Here is a 10,008-nt window from a genome sequence, read left to right on the forward strand (position 1 = left end):
TGCATGTGTATGTGATCCCATGGAAGTCTAGCTTTTCCGAAGAGGTTGTTTCACCACGTGAAAAACACCTCACATAGTCGAGTTATCGCTAGATTACTGTTGCTTTTCTCCCTGGAGAACAGGTTAATGCTTTCTTGCCATATGCAGAATAACAACAACAACAACAACAACAACAACAACAACAGTAACAATACTAATAATAACTGTTACAGCTGCTGAATTCGCTTATACTAATTTTTTGCTCGGATTACAAAGAGTTCTACAGATTCGTAGATACTGTATGTCAATTTTGATTGTGAAGCCAACTTTAATACGGAGTTTATGAACTTAAATCCTAACCAGCCCACGCACTCAGACACACAGTCATCAGGGCAGAAATACGCATTTCTCTTCTTGCCACATTTTCTTTAAGTTTGTATTTATTTTTGAGAGACAGAGAAAGAGAGAGTGAAGGGGTGGGGCCAGAGAGAAGGAGACTGAGAATCTCAAGCAGACTCTACGCTGTCGACACGGAGCCCCATGTGGGGGCTTGAACTCACAAAGCATGAGATCATGACCTGAACCAAAGAGACCGACTACACCGACTGTGCCGCCCAGGCGCCCCTCTTGTTGCCACATTTTAAAAAAATTTTAGTATTTATTTATTTTCGAGAGAGAGAGTGACAGAGCACAAGTTGAGGAGGGGCAGAGAGAGAGGGAGATACAGAATGTGAAGCAGGCTCCAGGTTCTGAGCTGTCAGCACGGAGCCCGACGCGGGGCTCGAACTCACGAACTGAGCTGAAGTCGGACGCTTACCCAACTGAGCCACCCAGGCACCCCTCTTCTTGCCACATTTAATACTGTATTTTCTTTGAAAAAGGAAAGGAAGAAAGAACAAAGAAAAGATCCTTTGAAGAGGGAAGAGGGAAGTGAGTTTGCTTTGCCGCGTTGCTTTCTTCTGTGGGTTGCTCACTCTCAGAGCCATCTGTCACTGGCTCCTTTGCCCACCCCTGAGAAAATGTTGCAGCCACCAAGCTACAGGGAGACTGTCTTCCTGTGATCAGAAATGCCTGCACCGGGCAGCAAGGCAGAGGAAACCAGCCTCCAGCTGGATGAAGACCATTGTCTGGGAACAGTATGATCCTTCCCCTGGGGACAGAGCCCGCATTTCCACCCCCACCCCCCACCTCCTCATCAAGCCACTTCTGCTTGGTCTGTGGCAACCCAGCTGGGCTAGGAAAAGAGAAGCCTGCCTGTTGAGCCTCGTAGCTACAGGCTCCGAGACATTAAAAGTTAGGCTTATTCCAATCTGTCCCAGTATTCTAAAAAATAAGCCCTCCATTCAGTTCCCTGAGACATAAACTAGGCCTTTATATGGACCTTTCTAAAGAGGCTGGCAAGACCTTCCTAAAACCTCTGCACACTATGTAAAACATTCAATGATTTCTTAGTTGGGTTTTTCCTTAAAAATGTCCTGTTCCTTATCAATTTTAGATATTTTCCCAAGAACCCTCGGGAGATTTGCAGAGGGATAATCCAGTTTACATGGTAAAAATGAAACCATTACCACATAACTAATGATGCAAGAAATAAAGTATAATAAAAGCAGCACTGAAGAAAACCGGAAGGTTTGGTATCTTAAAAAGAAAAGCCACAGCAAGATTACTTAGACCCACTGAATCGGTTCCCCAGGTTTCTCCACGCACTGACCCGGGGTTTCTGTTCCTAACCAGAGCCCAATTCAGGTGAAAGAAAATCCCAACCACCACCAAGTTCTATTCTATCCCCCCCCCCACCCGCCCCGTGGAGGATATTAAATTTTTTTACCCTATATGCCATTTTCCTCTCTTACTATTTTCTCCATTTAAACGTTGGAATAGTAACCATATTTACTAAGCATTCTGGTTTCCTGAATAAGAAAACCACAGCTCAGAAGGATGAAGTAGCTTTTCCAAATCACACAGCAAATAAAAGGCAAAAAAAGAAAAAAAAAAACACATCTGGACATTACATAGCACTAAATCATGTTCTTTCACCCCAGACTAGTATCAGGAAAAAAAGATTGTGCAGTTGATTATATTTGATTACAGTATATTTATGGGAACTAGATAAAGCAACATTTCTTTATATTATTCTTCTCTAAAAGGAGCCCCAGGGGCACCTGGGTGGCTCAGTGGGTTGAGCATCTGACTCGGGCTCAGGTCATGATCTCACAATTCGTGGGTTCAAGCCCCATGTCGGGCTCAGAGCCTGGAGCCTGCTTCAGATTCTGTGTCTCCCTAGCTCTCTGCCCCTCCCCACTCATGCTCTGTCTCTCTCAAAAATAAACAAACAATAAAAAAAAATTTTAATCAATCAATAAATAAAAGGAGCTACGTGTTACAATAATAACACGTGGGATTTGTGGGTCTAAAAAGCTAGCCTCTGAACACAGTTCTGTTATTTGCCAATAACGCGACTCTGGCTAAGTGATTCCCTTGACCTCATTTTCATCATTTACAAATTGAAGGTGTTGGATTAAATCACCTCTAACATCTTTGCTTACTTTGAGAATCTAGCCACATCAACTAATAACACAATTGAAGCATGGGTTTAAGTGACAAACAGTTATTCCTACATGGCAACTTTTGACCTGTACCAGTTTGCCATAATCTACATCATTATCTTTATGTGAGGTGCACATTCTCAGAAAAGTCCTCTCTGATCTAAGCAAAGCCTAGTCCATAAGCCTCTCTCCACCCCCTAACTTCCTCCACCTTGTTCATTTCTTTCAGGAAATGCTGGTCACAAACTATACCCTTGTATGTGTCTCTTGCTCCCCTAGCTATAAGCTCCCTGAAAGCCGCTGAGTTTGTCTAGTGCTATTTCCCAGAAGTTAGAAATGAATTTAATACATACTCAAGGATGTGTTAAATGAATGAATGAGTGAGCAGATTGCCTTTGAAATAACGTGGTGGTTATTCCTTGTTTCTCACTTGTAAAGTTAATTTTAGAAGCAGTTGCCAGAGATAAAGGCAACAAAATCTTAATTTCTGTGAATGACACAGAAAATCAGAATGGTGTTCACTCAAACGCTGACGGTCATTATCTCCGATCTGGGATGGGGCAGGGGTGGGGGGGGGTTCCATGTAAATTTCACTGTCTCTATTTTCTAAAATGTCTTTACCCAACACGAATTGTGTTGCAATCAGATTTAAGTCTTTAAAAACTACAAGCTTTTGATGCGCTAATCTGGTATTCTCATAGCGGGATCGCTGTAACCTGTGCATTGGGATGGGGGTCTTCATGGGAACTGTGTGGCACACTTGGAGCTTCCCCATCTTTGAGTCACTGGGGGTAGGAAGATGCATCTCATTATTCCAGCCCCCCTTGGAGGTCTGTGCCACAGACTTTGCTTAGAAATCCTGGATCTGATGGGTGAAGTAGGGGAGCTGACCTGACAGCAATTCACTTGACTAGGACCCCTTGTGGTGAGAGGTTTTGAGAGCAAGCAAGGAGGTGGGGGCAAGCTGGTGTAGACTCAGAGCAGGGCTGCAGCAGAAGTAGGGTGGACTGGCCAGCGGTTCCGTGGACGATAAATAGCCGCAGCTAGACAACATGAGTTGTGTTCCTAGAGTCTATCAATCCCCATAAGTATCTCTTGAATCAGTGATTTAGCATCTGCTAACTCCAAGAATATCATAATCTAATGCCTACCTGATTCTGAAAGCAACACATCTGGGTTAGAATTTGGACTCTGGGGGGTGCCAGGATGGCTCAGTCGGCTATGCATCCGACTTTTGATTTCAGTTGAGGTCGTGATCTCCCGGTTTTGTGAGTTCGAGCCCCACGTCAGACTCTGCGCTAACAGCTGTGAGCCTGCCCGGGATTCTCTCTTTCTCCCTCCCCTCTCTCTCTCTGCCCCTCCCCTGCTCATGTACACGCGTTCTCTCTTTCTTCCTCTCTCAAAAATAAACCAACTTTTAAAAATTAAAAAAAAAAAAAGGGGGGCGCCTGGGTGGCTCAGTCGGTTAAGCGTCCGACTTCAGCTCAGGTCACGATCTCGCGGTCCATGAGTTCGAGCCCCGCGTCAGGCTCTGGGCTGATGGCTCAGAGCCTGGATCCTGCTTCCGGTTCTGTGTCTCCCTTTCTCTCTGCCCCTCCCCTGCATGCTCTGTCTCTCTCTGTCTCAAAAATAAATAAACGTTAAAAAAAAATTAAAAAAAAAAAAAAAGAATTTGGGCTCAGTATATTATCTGAGTAACTTGGGTCACTAATCTCTAGGTTTTAGGGCAAACTACAGCAGCTTTCAGGGTTACTGTACTTTAGTGATTAAAAACTGATAAGTAGATGAAATTATTATTATGTTTGTTTCTAAAGTATTGTAAAGTGGTATAAATTCACAATAATAATTGCTTTAAGTTTTCTCCCAATGTCAAAGCTGTGGGTTGTTATCAGCTTTTGAAATTGTAAAAAGTAAAATGAAAACAGAGTAGCTTTTGTTTTCCTTTCCACACACACATACAAAAACCGAAGGCTCCATGACTTGAAGTGATCAGCACAGGGTCACATGGACAGAAAGTGACAAAGCAGAGGTCTGAATCCCCAAAAGCGCTCTGTCCCAAAAGCCCGGTGTTTCCCAGTAACATTCTCCTGGAGCTTTCCAAAACTGAGGTCCTTGAGCCTTCATCTACTAAATGAGAATTCCTCAGGCAATTCGTACAGGCGAATGCGGACTGCTGATCCCAAGCCCAGCCAGGGACAGCGTGAGGGTTCAGATTATGAATGAAAGTGCCTTCTCCCACTGCTGGGGACCAGGCCCACTGTGCCTGGACCATCTGATGGCCACTGGTGGTCTTTTCCCCTTCCCAGCTCTGTTGTTAGGATAGGATAGAACTATACAGGAAGCCCTCTACCAGCATAAGGTGGAGGCCAACCGCCAGCCTTCATCATTGGAGATTTTGCTACTTGGGTGGAAATGAGATATTCAGATGTATAACCGAATATTCAAAAAGCAAAAGTAGATCACAAAAACACAATTAATTGGGGCGCCTTGGTGGCTCAGTCCGTTAGGCCTCTGACTTCAGCTCATGTCATGATCTCACGGTTTGTGAGTTTGAGCCCCGCATCAGGCTCTGTGCTGACAGCTCAGAACCTGGAGCCTGCTTCGGATTCTGTGTCTCCCTCTCTCTCTGCCCTCCCCCGCTCACACTCTGTCTCTCTCGAAAATAAATAAACAGTAAAAAAATTTTTAAAAACACAATTAATGGGGTGCTGGGGTGGCTCAGTTGGTTGAGCGTCCGACTTTGGCTCAGGTCATGATCTCACAGTCTATGAGTTCAAGCCCGCATCGGGCTCTGTGCTAATGGCTCAGAGCCTGGAGCCTGCTTCGGATTCTGTGTCTCCCTCTCTCTCTGCCCCTTCCCGGCTCATGCTCTGTCTCTCTCTGTCTCAAAAACAAATAAAAACATTAAGAAAAAAAAATTTTTTTAAATAAAAAAACCCACACAATTAATTACCTGAAATGTATCCGAAGTGCCCGAAAACATAAATTTTATCTATAGGCAATGGTGTGCCACTAAATATTTAATAACCAGTCTTCTCAAAAGCTTGCCCTGGTTTGTAGCATTTGCTGGTTTCCGTGGTGTGAATACTCCCACCTCAGCCTATTTTAAGCCACCAATGTGAGGCCACCGAATGCAGAGTTGCAAACAACTGTGCTGAAGCCCGTCATACGGTAGTATTTCCACCACACACACGGAACAGGCATGGGTAACCTCGGGAGCCTGGAAAATAGTGAAGTGCAACAAAATAATCAGGGGTAAGTTTTCAGGGTTTTAGGATCTCTTACCTTTGTCTTTAATATCTATCTTACTTTTGATTTCATGTAATTTTATTTTCAATACTGACTGTTCAGCAACCAGTTCTCGCAGATCCTGAAAAGTTTAATACTGGCGGCACTGTAAGCTGGTAAAAACGGGCTCTACTCAGCGTGTGGGGGACAGTGCTGGCCTAGGGACTGCACATCTGTGGTAGAGATGGTCGGGTAAGTGGAACCAGCTGCTTGCCGGCCTTGAGAACATTTTAGGACCCAGCAACACCTCCACAAGCCTACCATCACTCCCAGAAGGGGGGTGAGTGGGGCAGGAAGTCTCTCTGGGTTCCTGCAGACCCCAAGAGGAGTTACTTTAAGTACAAGCAAAACTGGTGTCCCATATTTGAGGCTTCCTGAGCTCAGCGATCCCTGACATCTCTACCCCTGGAAGACAGCTAAAATTCCTTTAGAACTTCTCCTGTCACAATTAGAGATAAAAGATTAAGAATATAAACACCTAGGGGGGCCTGGGTGGCGCTGTCCATTAAACCTCGGATTTTGAATCAGGTGATGATCTCATGGTTCGTGGGTTTGAGCCCCGTGCCAGCTTTTGTGCTGACAGCTCCGAGCCTGGAACCTGCTTCAGATTCAGTGTCCCTGTGTCTCTCTGTCCCTCTCCCCCCTCCCAAAAATAAATATTAAAAAATTTTACAAACAACACACAGACACACACACACACACACACACACACACACCTGGCTGAGGTATGCCTGAAATCCATTCACATCTTGAGGAAGGGGGCCAGAGGCTGGAGAAAAGGAGAGGAGTGGCCAGGATAGGAAAGCAATCTGGGGCATTTCACAATTTTGCCTATGGTCCGTCCTGTTTTCTTCCAGCTGGCACCTCAGTGCTTTTGCTGTGGGAGGTAACCACGTGCTGGTTAATGTAGAAAGTTATTATTTAGGTTGGGGGTCAGATAGGCATGGGTCAGAATCCAGTTTCCTTGGACACAATACTTAACCTCTTTAAATGCATGTAAATCCCCCCCATGCAAAAGGAGACAGTAGTCCCACGTCAGGACTGCTGTGAAGTAATCTAGCTAAAGGGAGTGTCTAGGTCATGGTAAATGCTTGAAACACAATAGCTATTATTATCGTTATTTTCATATGGTCTAAGCATATAGTGATACTTCAGGATTATGAAATCCATCCACCAAAGCATCTTGATACTAAGAAAGAGAAAAAAAGTGATGAATAGTAATCTATGGCTTTAACTAAGGGAAAAAGGGTGGCTCAGTCAGTGGAGCATTTGACTCTTGATCTCAGCCCAGGTCTTGATCTCATGGTCCTGAGTTCAAGCCCCGCATGGAGCCTACTTAAAAATAAAGATAGGGGCGCCTGGGTGGCTCAGTCGGTTAAGCAACTGACTTCGGCTCAGGTCATGATCTCACGGTTCATGGGTTCGAGCCCTGTGTCGGACTCTGGGCTGATAGCTCAGAGCCTGGAGCCTGCTTCGGATTCTGTGTCTCCCTCTCTCTCTATTCCTCTGCTGCTCGTTCTGTCTCCCTATGTCTCGCAAAAATAAATAAACGTTAGAAAAAAATTTTTAAATAAAGATAAAAAAATTAAAAAGTGAGAGAGAAGTATACCCCTACCCCCTGCACACACACTAAAACAATGGAATCTGTTGGCAATTATTTCTAGTGCAGTAATGTAACCACAAGGGCAAAACACAAAATGCATTTAACTCACTTGATTTTAAAAAAATCACATGGGGGCCACCTTGGTGGTTCAGTCAGTTAAGTGTCAGAGACTCCTGATTTTGGCTCAGGTCACGATCTCACGGTTTGTGAGTTTGAGCCCCTCGGCACAGAGTCTGCTTGGGATTCTCTCTCTGAAAAAATTAATAATTTTAAAAAAATCACATGAAGATAAGCATGCCATAACTCTCACAGGCTGTTGAAATAACACGACCTGTTTCCTAACATGCTGTGTGTGAAGAATACTATTTCCAAGGAGGAGTGTTAAAGTGTTTGGGTAGGGAGTATGCTATTCTAGCATGTTTTTTCTACTATGCATTTCCATTCGCGATTATTATTTTTTATTTTTTAATCCCAGTATATTTAAAAGGTTTTTTTAATTCCAGTATAGTTAATGTACATGTTACATTAGCATCAGATGTGCAATATATTGATTCAACATTGCTGTCCATTACTCAGTGCCCTCCCTGTACTTACCTTTTGGAAGCAATGCCTTCCCTCAGCAAACAGTATGTTGTCCACACTTCCCTCACATCACCGGGACGGCCTTTTCTCTGCAGCAGCATTTGCAGGCGATTGCACAGTACTGGGCAGGGGAGGGTGGTGGGGGGCTGAGGTTAATAAAACAAGTGACAGGCGGCACCTGTGGGTAATCTCCACAAATCCACCTGGGATTCCTCCAGGCAGTTTGGGGGAGCTGCACTGCTGAGCCTTTCTCCTCCTCTTAAAAAAATTGAAAAATGGGGGCACCTGGATGGCTCAGTCGGTTTAGCATCTGACTTCCGCTCAGGTCATGATCTCCGGTTAGGGGTTTTGAGCCCAGCATTGGGCTCCGAGCTGACAGCGTGAGCCTGGTTGGGATTCTCTGTGCCCCTCTCTCTCGGCCCCTCCCCTGCAGTCTCTCTCTCTCTCTCTCTCTCTCTCTCTCCCAAAAATAAACATTTTTTTTAAATGTGAAAAATGAAAGCATTTGCACCAGCCTGAAGGACAGAGCTTTGCACAGCTCCTGGGGGGCATCCTGAACCATGTGGCAATTTCGGAAGCCCAAGATTAAGAAATGCTGTACCAGGACTTTCTATTTGGGAGGTGGAAGGGAGAAGCATAGGGTAGTTTCTATTTTCAGAGTATGGTTCCAGGACCTCAAATTTGAGGAAGTCATAGCACAAAGCAGTTAATAAAAACATAATACATGTCACACAGAATTACACAATTCAGGCACTTTGAAAGACCTACGTTTTAGCTTTCTGCACAGGAGAACAGAAGGTCTCTGATTCACACACAGGCCCAGTTTTACACACAGCCCTCATAGATAAACAGTGGCCACAGCTCAGAGTATTCCGGAACTTCCCCTCCCTCCCCATGGCTTACTGGGGGATTTTCCTCCCCTTCCCCCCACGTGAGGCCCCATTTTCCTTGTTCAGTTGCTGTTCCCACTTTGCATACTGCTGACCAAAGTTGATGAGTACAGTATTCCAAAAGGTGAGAAGGCAAAAAGAAGGAGGAGGACAGAGACACGGTCCCTTTCATCCTTGGCTGCACTCCCCCACCAAGAGTCCTAGGGAGCTGGGGAGAGGGCTGCAGGAGCTGAGGGCACAGCCTTGCACACAGTTGTGTCCTGAATGCGTCATAGATGCTCACCCCTTGCTTCTTAAGGTAATCACGAGCGGCCCAGAGCTCCAGGGATGGAGTTTCATCTGGGATGGGTGCTGCCGGGGCAGAGCAGAATTTAATGACTCACCACGCAGTCTCTACAGGTCTAAGGGGCATCCCTAATCCACCTCAGAGGGTGAGTGAGGCCAAGCAGGTCCACAGCCAGCAGCTGCAGTGACCCAGGCTGTGACAGAGGAATCGGTTTGTTTCAGGTACCAGAGAAGCCTGGCCAAAGGCCCCAGAGCAGTTGGCCGTGGGGGCAGGGCCTGAGGTCTGGAGGTCCCTGAGCAGGGGGAGTCAGCCCTGAATCTCCTCCTCTACTGGATACTTCATCCTTTAGGCTAATGTGTCTTTTTAGTGTTGTCCAAGCTGACTGCTTCGACAGGGCATGGCTGTTCTGCAGATTGAAGCTTTGTCATTTTGAAAGACTTAACACGAAAAAGTCCAATTATAATTTGAAACTCTCACACTTATCGTAAGAAACTTACATACGCCCATGAAGGGAAAAGAGTTACTGGATTTTTAAAACACCATTTCAACTTTAAAAATTGTTTTAAAGGTCAGGGAGCCTGGGCGGCTCAGTCGGTTAAGCAGTTAAGCGTCCAACTCTTGATTTCGGTTCAGGTCATGATCTCACAGTTGGCGGGTTTGAGCCCCACATCGGGCTACGCACTGACAGCGAGCCTACTTGGGATTCTCTCTCACTCCTCTCTCTGCCCCTCCCCTACTCGCACTCTTTTTCTCTCTCTCTCAGAATAAATAAGTAAACTTAAAGAAATTTGTTGAAGAGTATAACGATTCTAAATTTACTCACGTGTCTGCCTG

Source organism: Panthera pardus, unplaced genomic scaffold, assembly GCF_024362965.1.
Source record: "Panthera pardus isolate Hobbes unplaced genomic scaffold, ASM2436296v1 HiC_scaffold_6, whole genome shotgun sequence".
Taxonomy (NCBI): Eukaryota; Metazoa; Chordata; class Mammalia; order Carnivora; family Felidae; genus Panthera; species Panthera pardus.